Below are 9,824 nucleotides of genomic sequence, written 5' to 3'. Positions count from 1 at the left end.
ATGACTCCCATATGAATTTAACTGGTATTCTGATTAGAGGGGAAAAGATAAAACGGAAATAATTAAAAGATTTTACACTAGAAGATTGTGAACCACTGTGAAGTTGGGGGTCAGTGGGAAACACAGGCACATGGTAGGCTGACGATACTTTGCTGAATCCTATCTAGTATCAGCTTTAACTCTATAACAGCAAAATGCTAATGAGACAGTAAAAAATAAACTTTCGTTATACATGATTGCCTAAACTGAGCGAAGGATTTTATTTCTAGGACAAACAGAAGGGGGAAAAAAATCTCTTTCCCTCAACTACCTAGTCCTTTGTAGTTATAGATCTATCAGAAACCAGTGGAACATGGTATGAAAAATGACACTAAAATAATTTCTCTTTAGGAAAAAGGATTTGCAGAACTAATGGTCTGCAGACTGGCAGGATGTGATGGATTCAGAAATGAGAGAAATAGGAAAATTTAGTGTGTTGATTTACAGTGAATACAATCTCTGTGACCACACCTGCTGCCTCTCTGCATGAACAGTTGCTCTTCAGAAGCCGTAAGTGGGACTCAGGTTCAATGCCACTGTTAGATCCTTAAAAGGAATTCTGAGAACATCTCTCAACATTTTGAGAGGTTCTAATTTAAGGCAACCCTGATGGGTGGCCATCTTATTTTAAAGCCTTCTGGAGCAAAAAAGACATTCAAGTACCTCATTTAGGAACCTGTATCCTTATTGAGAAACTATTCTGTATCTAACTCAGTCCTCTCAAAATATATGTCTGTCATAGGCTGACTTAATAAAGCCATCAAACTCTCTGTGTAACAGTCTATACACATGATACGCATTTTTACATCACCCTGCAACGTCCTTTTGTTTTAATGCTACATGATGAAAATTTCCTTCATCCTTTCTTACAAGTTTAATTTCTTCTTAACTGTGTCTCTGGCTCCTCCATGTTTCCTCTGCCCTTTGGTCTGAGGACTCAAGCGACTCATTAACATGGACTCCCATAAGCAGCCCGGCGTGTGAGTCAGTGTGGTGTGGGTCCCAGACCCACAGCACCAGCAGCCCCTGGGCGCTCGGTAAAAATGACCAGTCTTGGGCCCCACTCCAACTACTGAATCAGAATTTGCCTTTTACCAAGATCCCAGGTGACTCATTGCACGTAAAGGCTGAGAATCGCCATTCTAGGGAAGTAGAAAATGAGAGTGTCACCATCGTTCCCCAGTACCTCCCAAGGGCCTAGGAATGTTTTGGTCTCTGAAGCTGCTGTTTGTTTTTACAACCTCATGTCTAGTATAATTAGTAATGCATCTGTAAAAATCAGTAAAAACACACCATTTTCAGAGACATCAGAGGATAATGGAATTTATTTTAATCCTTTAAGAAAAGTTATTTCTTCAAGGTGCCATTTACTATTTCTCATACAAATGAAGTTCAATATATGGCACCTTGCTGTTGGTCTCTTACCCCCTATATTATAAACCTCCTGGAGGGCAGGGAATGGGTTTTATCTCTCTTTGCAGCTCCAATTAGAAGCAGTTCTTTTTTTTTTGGCAAATGAAACATTTTTATTGTGTATCTTCTATTACCATTTAGTCCCTCTATACCCTTCTCCGCCCAGCAATCACCACACTATTGTCCATTTTCTTAATGATTGTGAAAAGAATGTGTTCCTGTGCATCTTTTGTCCTAAATAATTAACCCACGGATGCAAAAAGTTGGAGAGTCAACTGCATTTCTCAATTTCTTTGAGGAAAAACAAAACCGAAATTCTTGTTAATCAATGTAGATAAAATCTGTCATTTCCTTTTGTCCTCCCAATCCCATTACCCTACACCAGTAAGAGATAAGATAGCTGGATCGCACTTCAGACTAGGCTGTCACTACCCAGGGCTTCTTCAAACACCCAGATTAAACCCATGATTAATTCTTCCCCAATAGCCCACTTTTAAGGGACATGCTTTTTCTAAATATCCTATCCATCTTCTGTTATACACAAGTCCTTAAAGCAACAACTTAAGCAGTGTCCACAAGCTGCTAGTGTTTTCGCAGCCCTGAAATAGGAGTAATCAGGATTAATTTATACAATTTTTCAGAAAGCAATTTCCCTTCTTCACTTTGTTTCCTCCTCAGTTGAATTTCCTATGGAGGGTGGAAGATTTCATCATTCTAAGGAGTGTGTCTGGGTGTGCAGTATTGCCTTTTTCATGCCGTCTCCGAGCAGCTTTCCGTCTTAAACAGAGGCATTGGCACATTCCTTTTTACTTTCTCTTTATGGCTCTGTGTTGTGGGTAAAGTCAAGGGATCTTTTTGAAAGTCTTTCTACCCAAATCCTTGTGCCCCAGGGTCTTCCCTGGGAAAGGCTGAGTACAAAATGGCTTTTTAAAAGTGCTTTTCTGAACACTTCTACAAAGCCTTCAAAGTATTGTTTGTATCTCTTGATAATCTACTCAACTATCCCAACTGCTCTGGTCAACCCATTTGCAAAAAACTTCTTCAACACATCACAGAAATATGTAGGTGTACTTCTCTACTTTGTCATATTTTTATGTTCCTAGCAGAATACACACTACACACAGTATACATACACACACATATAATATAATATAAGCTCTACCTAGCAACACATCATAAACAAGGCAGAGCTGGATTTAGTACACAACACCTCTCCCTTCCCCATTCCACCTTCTCTTTGCTGATAAAAATCTCGAAATATCTCCTTGAGTTAGGAGACGTGTCCTTATGCAGGTGATTTTCAAACATACTATGTTATGGGAATTCGTTACCATTATACTTTAGGCCACAGAAATCAAATCAACAAGTGTACTGTTGGGTCCAGATCCCAAAAGAGCTTCCAGTCCCAGCTGCTCTTCTATGTGTGCACTACTGGCGCCCAAGCTCAGGTCCGTGGCACCCACGTGTGCCACAACGTGACAGTCCTCGCTGTCTTGCATTGTGCCCATTTAATGATTTTATCTGATGCAGGCTTCTCTGCCTCGTATCAGTCACCTGAGGGAATTTCCTCACACTTTTCTCTGCTCCTCAGCACTCAGCAAAGTATCTGCTGCTTGCCATCACCCTGAGCAACTTACATAATTCCATGCTCCTAATATTAGCACCCAGAGCACTTAAACACCGCTTTGTTGATTGACCCATTATTTGGCTTTTACTGTCTCACAAGTAGATAATGTCTATATTGATACAGACATTATCTGTAAAAATGTAAAATTGAGAGCTCAGGTAATTAATTATCAAGCTAACTAAAGCAAAAGCCAACCATTCTCCCCAGCCTTCATTTGCCTTCCACAATAAAGTCTGCGAAACCAACAGATTGGTTGCTTCCAGAATGCATCTACACACAGTCACTGAAGTTGTTCAGCCCTCTGCCAAAGTATCTTGTTTAAAAATAGCCAGAGAAAGCACAGGCCTTGTAAAATATATAGCTGGGGTAACTGATATTTCTTTATCTGAGGACAGGATTTTGAATTTGTGGTATTATATCACCCAAAACATAATGATTCAGGCTGTAGCATATTTATGCATTTTCTTTAAAAGCATGACCTCTTTCTCTTTTGAAGGTGTAAAGAAGATATCTTAATTTTTATATATTGGAAACATATCAACAGGCTTTCTAATAAACATTGACATTAGCTTTGTTTTAAATTAAATTCTCTCCATTGTGTACAAGGAGTCTGCAGCTGTGTCACCAAAAAAAGTGTCTCCAAACCTTGGACACATGTATGCACATTGATTTGGAAATAGAACAATATATGTTACTATATTAATTTATAATCATCTCATTCCAAAAACTGTTTTAAATGGTTAACAGGGGTGCAAAACTTCACACACTTAAATGCATATACATACACATGACAGACTATGCACCAAATTCAGAACCAATTTTACAGGGAAAATTCAAGCTTTAGTTCCTATTCAATAAAATGTGCTTCATTTAATTGTGAAAGGCAGCATATATAAATATTTTTACTATTTAAGTTACAAGTAAAATTATACTTAAGTCCCTTTGCTAGTTGGATTTAAGTGAACACTACTACATACTTTGACTTTGGAAATATAAGTAACAATATACTATATCGTTAGTCATCTTCAAAGCCTAGGAGGTCTTCACACCTTTCTCTCAGTTTCCCCTTGCCAGGACCCAAAAAGGATACTATAAATGTTATGTTGTAAATGATAAATCACATCTTTATGGACCTGGAAGTTAATTTTGCTTAGAAGCATTTTTATGGACTTCGGAATTTAAAGAATAAAAGCAGCTACATTTGTTAAATCAAAAACTTTCTTTCCAGGGGGCAGCATTTGCTCTTTGTTCTGGGACATTCACCATTGATTTCAGTTTCCTCTCAGTATTTTTTCACTGCAAAGAGGTACAGGCGTAAGCCATTTCATTGCGCTTCACTTTACTGCACTACGCAGAGATTGCGCTTTTTACAAATTGAAGGTTTTTGACAATCTTGGTAGGTTCGTACATGATTTTTTTAGACATTATGCTATATCATATTTAATAGACTACAGCATAGTATAAACATAACTTTGCATGCACTTGGAAACAAAAAAAATCATGGGGCTCCCTTTGTTGCAATACTCGCTTTATTGAGGTGGTCTAGAACGGAACCCGCAATATCTCTGAGGCTTGCCTGTGTAAGCTGAAGACAATATATATATTAAATTGATTCATTAGAAGGCAACTTTCACCCAGCCTCTCAACAGAAGGACCATTTATTTTTGTTATGGATGGGAAGCAATAGAACAATATTGGGGTGGCCTTCCCACAGGCCACCACCTCTTCTTCCTTGCTGATAAGACTGTGATTGTGTTCAGGTGCCCACACTGCACCTACAACATGGAAAAGGCTAGCCCGAGTCTGATGGGTGAATTTTGGTTAGTCTCTGGCAGTGAGTAATGAATGATGAGATTAGGAAAGGCACATGTAACCTCAGTCTGGTCAATAAGATCCCATTTCTGCCCTTGCTTGTTGTCCCTCAAAGGGACTGTGAAACCATAGTGGGTGTCTTGCTGCTATAGGGAAGTTAGTCCACCTTGATGAAAATGCTGGAACAGAAATGTGGAACCAGGGTCTCTGGTGACACTACTGAGCCGCTGAATCATGAACTCTGAAACTCCCCTACCTCAGAACTTTGTCATATGAAACAACAAGTTACTAACCTTCTAAGCCAGATGAATTAGGAGTTTAGCTTATTTGCACCAGAAAACTGGTATACTTCCTTGAATCTCATGCTGTGGTAGACAAGGGGGCATTCAAAATGTAGAGAGAATTTAAAGAGATTTTTTTCAAGTTATGAGATGTTTTTCTTTAATTTATCCCAACATTCCACATTGATGAAGATATTTATTTCAGAGCAAGTCTCAGCGACCTTTGGAGCTGATCTTGAAGATCAGCTGCAGCCAGACACGTGCAGTAGGACAGGGACTGTCCAGATAGAGAGCAGTGTGCACAAGGAAGAACCATGAGAGCACAGCTGGGAACTGAAAGTAACCTACACAATGGACTGAGAGCGCAAAGGCACACTTGGAGAAGTGGTAAGCCGCAGCCCTGGAGAAACAGGACAGATAATAAAGGTCTTAATTCTGATGACAGCCGAGAGCTATCCTGGAGGATTGCAAGTGACAGAGAGACACTCCAAATGTTTTTAAAGAAAACCACCCTGGCAGTAGGAGGGATAACTTCGGAAAGGGAAAAGTTAAAGGACAGAGGGACAAGAGCCTCAAGCTATTACAGAAATGCACTGCAAAGTGGTAAGGACCTGAGCAAAGGCTGTATGTAGCAAGGGGGACAGAAAGGAAAAGGGGACATGAGAATAACTTTTAAAAATTGATGGCAGAGTGGGTGGATGGTGGGGTAAGAGGATTGGCCAAGAGTGGAGACAACTATACCAAGAATAGAGGCAGGACTTGCCCGGGGAGAAGAACTGTGGCTCCACATCAGCAGGAGACGCTGCTCTGGCCAGTAACCACGAACAGAGCTGCCATGTGTCCTGATTCAGAGTCTGTCACGTTGTCCTCACTGGGATCTTAGTCCACCTGAGCTGAGTTCACCTGAGCAAATACACTGTAGCTGTGAATGAACGAGTGTCTAAGGATGCCTATTCCTAAACCCTTTGGATTCTCAAGTAACAGAAAACTTAAGAGTTCGATATCAACACATTGATTTGTTTTATGATACATGGCTAAAACACAATATAATGAAAGAGTAATGAAAGTTGAAATCAAATATCTTCCTAGATCTAGAAGCATGAATAAGTGCAAGGTTAAAAAAACATCATTGAAAGGGATTTTCTTCTTTCCCTTTGGCTAGTTTACATCACACTGTGTCATTGCAATGGTTAATTCGCTTTATTTACATTTGTTTATTCATGTGTGTTGTATAGGAAATCAACGCAGAGATATTTTTAAGGTACCTCCTGATGGTATCCTTAAAGACACAGATCCTGCCTCTGAATACATTTACCCATGGGCTTCATTGACATTCTACAAAAGGGAAATGACCTTCTACAAACAGAAAGGAAACTAAAACCCCAGAAGGCCATTCTTCTGGGCCTAAGACAGGAGCCCAGAGAGCAGAGTGCTGTTTCCGCCCACTTCCCTGAGCCCTGGCTGAGAGTAAGCAACGGCTGCAGCAATCTCTCTCCAAAATATCTGGGTTATTTAACAAATAACTAAAGTTGGTTTCTCTCACTGCCTACCTTAGAAAATTGTATTGGATGTGTAGGAGTTAGGCAGTAGGGATGCCTACTGCTCCTTCAAAAAAAGAAAAAAGAAATCATAGATAAACTACCGTGGGCGAAGAGCCTACTAAGCTGTAGTTCCCGCTTTCAAGGGGCTCACAGCAGTATTCCGACCACAACAAAGGTCAAGAGGATGAACCCAAGCAGCCCCACAAGCTGCAGGGCATGGTTCACAGCTGAATGAGTATTTCTACTAGATCTTAAAACTGATGGTTAGTAACAGGCAGGCACAGGAAGAGGAAACAATACTCAACATGAAAGGAACAGCATGAGCTGAGAAATGGAGTCCAGAAAGAAAATGGTAAGTGCATGGTGAGACTCACATGTCTCCGCTTTGGTGACTTCCCTCCAGCCTCTGACACCGCCCAGGTGCCTCCATAGTACCTAACCACACATTTTCTATGGTTGTGTCAAAAGCTATCTGGGGACTTTTGACTGCACAGAGGTCGAGGCCCCTAACCCCATGTTGTCCAAGGGTTAACAGTAGTCATTTCCTTACAGCTGTCTTTCCCCAGCTAGACTGTTAACTCCTACATAGTGAGGACTGGGCTTTTTCATCTCTGCAGTCAGAGCACTTGATACCAATACCTGGTGATAATTGGTACTCACCAACAGCTTGTTGAACGAATGCGGCATCCTCAAGTACATCACTAAGGCAATCCCACTTAGCCGAAACCAGGTGAGTGGGAGTGATAAGACAGGAGAGGAAAAAATAAATGGAGGTTGGGGCCAGATCATGAAAAATCCAAACCCCTAATTAAAGAGTTTATACTTTATAGACAATGTGGGCTGTTTTCAGCACAAGAGATTGGTGGTGGAAAACCAGATAAGGACCCATTATGATAGGCAAGAGGCCAGCCTCCTGGCAAGATGAGGGGTGGGGTGTGGCAAAAAGGCTTGGCAGCTACCAGAGTTCAGCGCCTACCAGGTGTCAGGCATTGTGCTGAGCACTTTGTGCGTGCTGTTCTATTCATCTTCACAGCGCACCAAAGCAGATGTTATTAGTATCAATCTGAAGAGGACAGATCTGAGGCCAATGAGGATATAGATTCTTAAGTTTAGGATTCCCACCCATCCCCATCTGACCGTGAAGATAAAGCATGATTTGGAGCAAATGAGTTCAGGGGACCCCCAAATGGAAGAAAATCCTAGCACTTCAAAGAAGGACACTTGTCCCAAAGAACCCAGGGCAGTCCTGCCCAGGTCATCCTCTCTCCAGGGAAGCCTCGGCCCATGTCCCCTGGCAGAAACATACAATCTATCTTTGCAATGCTTTAGCCTTATGATAAAAAATTTTAGACACCAACTTTAAAGTGCACAGAAGTACATTAGATTTTATTGTGTTTTGTTCTTTTTAGGTGGTACAAGAGCAGAAATATTCGACGCCCCATGCCCTTGACTAAATTTCTACACAAATTTTTCCATGCAAGGTATATTTAGAGAGCTATTTGCCCCTCAGAATCACAAACCTGATGTTGCCCCCTTATTTGATTCTTAGAGCTTTTACCTAGTACCAAATTCTTTGCCTTCTGCTCCACGTCCTTGCTGGTTAAGTAAATGAAAAATCCTGACCTGCCTCCATCAGGATTTGGATGTTCCTAAGATAAGTGCAACAGCACATAAAAAATATCCACCAACAGGATTCCTTGATATGTTTTCAAATTCATGACAATCGGTAGAAGCTAAGTGGCAGGTACAGTGGCATGTTGCAGGGTGATTTGCCCTTCCTTTCCTGTCTGTTTTCCTCATTCCTACAAGGGAATTGTTTTCATTCAATCTAAAAACACACTTGAAAAAACGGCAACAAATAATATAATAAGCAAACAAGCAACCTGATACTACTGGCTACCATGATCTCATCCTTGAATATCAGTGATGATGACACAGTGTTTGGCTTTAACCCCTGGCTCCCTTGTTAGCTGGATGGCCTCCTGGTTAGAGGAGAAGAAGGGAAGGGAACCATCCTACCCTTACCCCTCCCTTAAATATCTGTCTGCCTCTGACCCCCTGTATTCTTCACCTTTCCACAAAGAGTAGGGTATAACAGTATTATAATAAGGGAACCACCCAGGGGCCTTTTAATTACAAAGGCTATGCATCTAAATTTATGTCACATATATTTTGCCACATAGAATAAAGTAATATAGTTATGTATTCTTCCTTTAAAAAAAATGAATGTTAAAAATGGTTCTAAATTCTCCACCATTTATAAACCCATTCACTTCCCCCAGATCCAGACATTCCCATGAGTTGGGGAGGGGTACCTTTTCCTCCATTGTTTTTGTAAACAGAGGATATACTGTGTTGTGTTTAGGGACAGTATGGTTTTCGTTTTTGTGGTTTTTTGTTGTTTGTTTGCTCACTTGCTTGTTTTGTGAATATCTACAAATGGTATCACATTATTTGTGTCATTCTACAACTTGGTATTTTTCCTCCTAACACTGTGTTTCTGTCTGTCTGTTTGTTTTGTATATAAAACCTGTTTCATTCTTTTATTTTCTATTGTTGTTCAATCACAGTTGTCCCCATTTACCCCCCTGTTACTCTCCTCTGTCCCACCCACCCAAACTCCCACATTCAATCCATCCTCCCCACCCCATTGCCTTTGTCCACAGGTCCTTTATACATGTTCTTTGATGACCCTTCCCCTTCCTTCTCCCATTACCCCCCTCCCCATCTCCTCTGGTCACTGTCAGTTTGTTCTTTATTTCCATGTCTCTAGTTCTATTTTGCTCACTTCTTTGTTTTGTTGATTAGGTTCCACTTACAGGTGAGATCTTATGGTATTTGTCTTTCACCACATGTTTTACTTCACTTAGCATAATTCTCTCCAGACCCATCTATGCTGTCATGAAGGGTAAGACCTCCTTCTTTCCTCCTGCTGCATAGGATTCCATTGTGTAAATGTATCACAGTTTTTTGATCAACTCATTTACTGATGGGCACTTAGGTTGTTTCCAGCATTTAGCTATTGTAAATTGTGCTGCTCTGAACACTGGGGTGCAATGGGTTCTTTTGAATTGGTATTTCAGGATTCTTAGGGTATAATCCCAGCAGTGG

Source organism: Artibeus jamaicensis, unplaced genomic scaffold (assembly GCF_021234435.1).
Source record: "Artibeus jamaicensis isolate MK-2021 breed Jamaican fruit bat unplaced genomic scaffold, CSHL_Jam_final contig_387, whole genome shotgun sequence".
In the NCBI taxonomy this organism is placed as follows: domain Eukaryota; kingdom Metazoa; phylum Chordata; class Mammalia; order Chiroptera; family Phyllostomidae; genus Artibeus; species Artibeus jamaicensis.
This window is presented reverse-complemented; position numbering follows the sequence as displayed.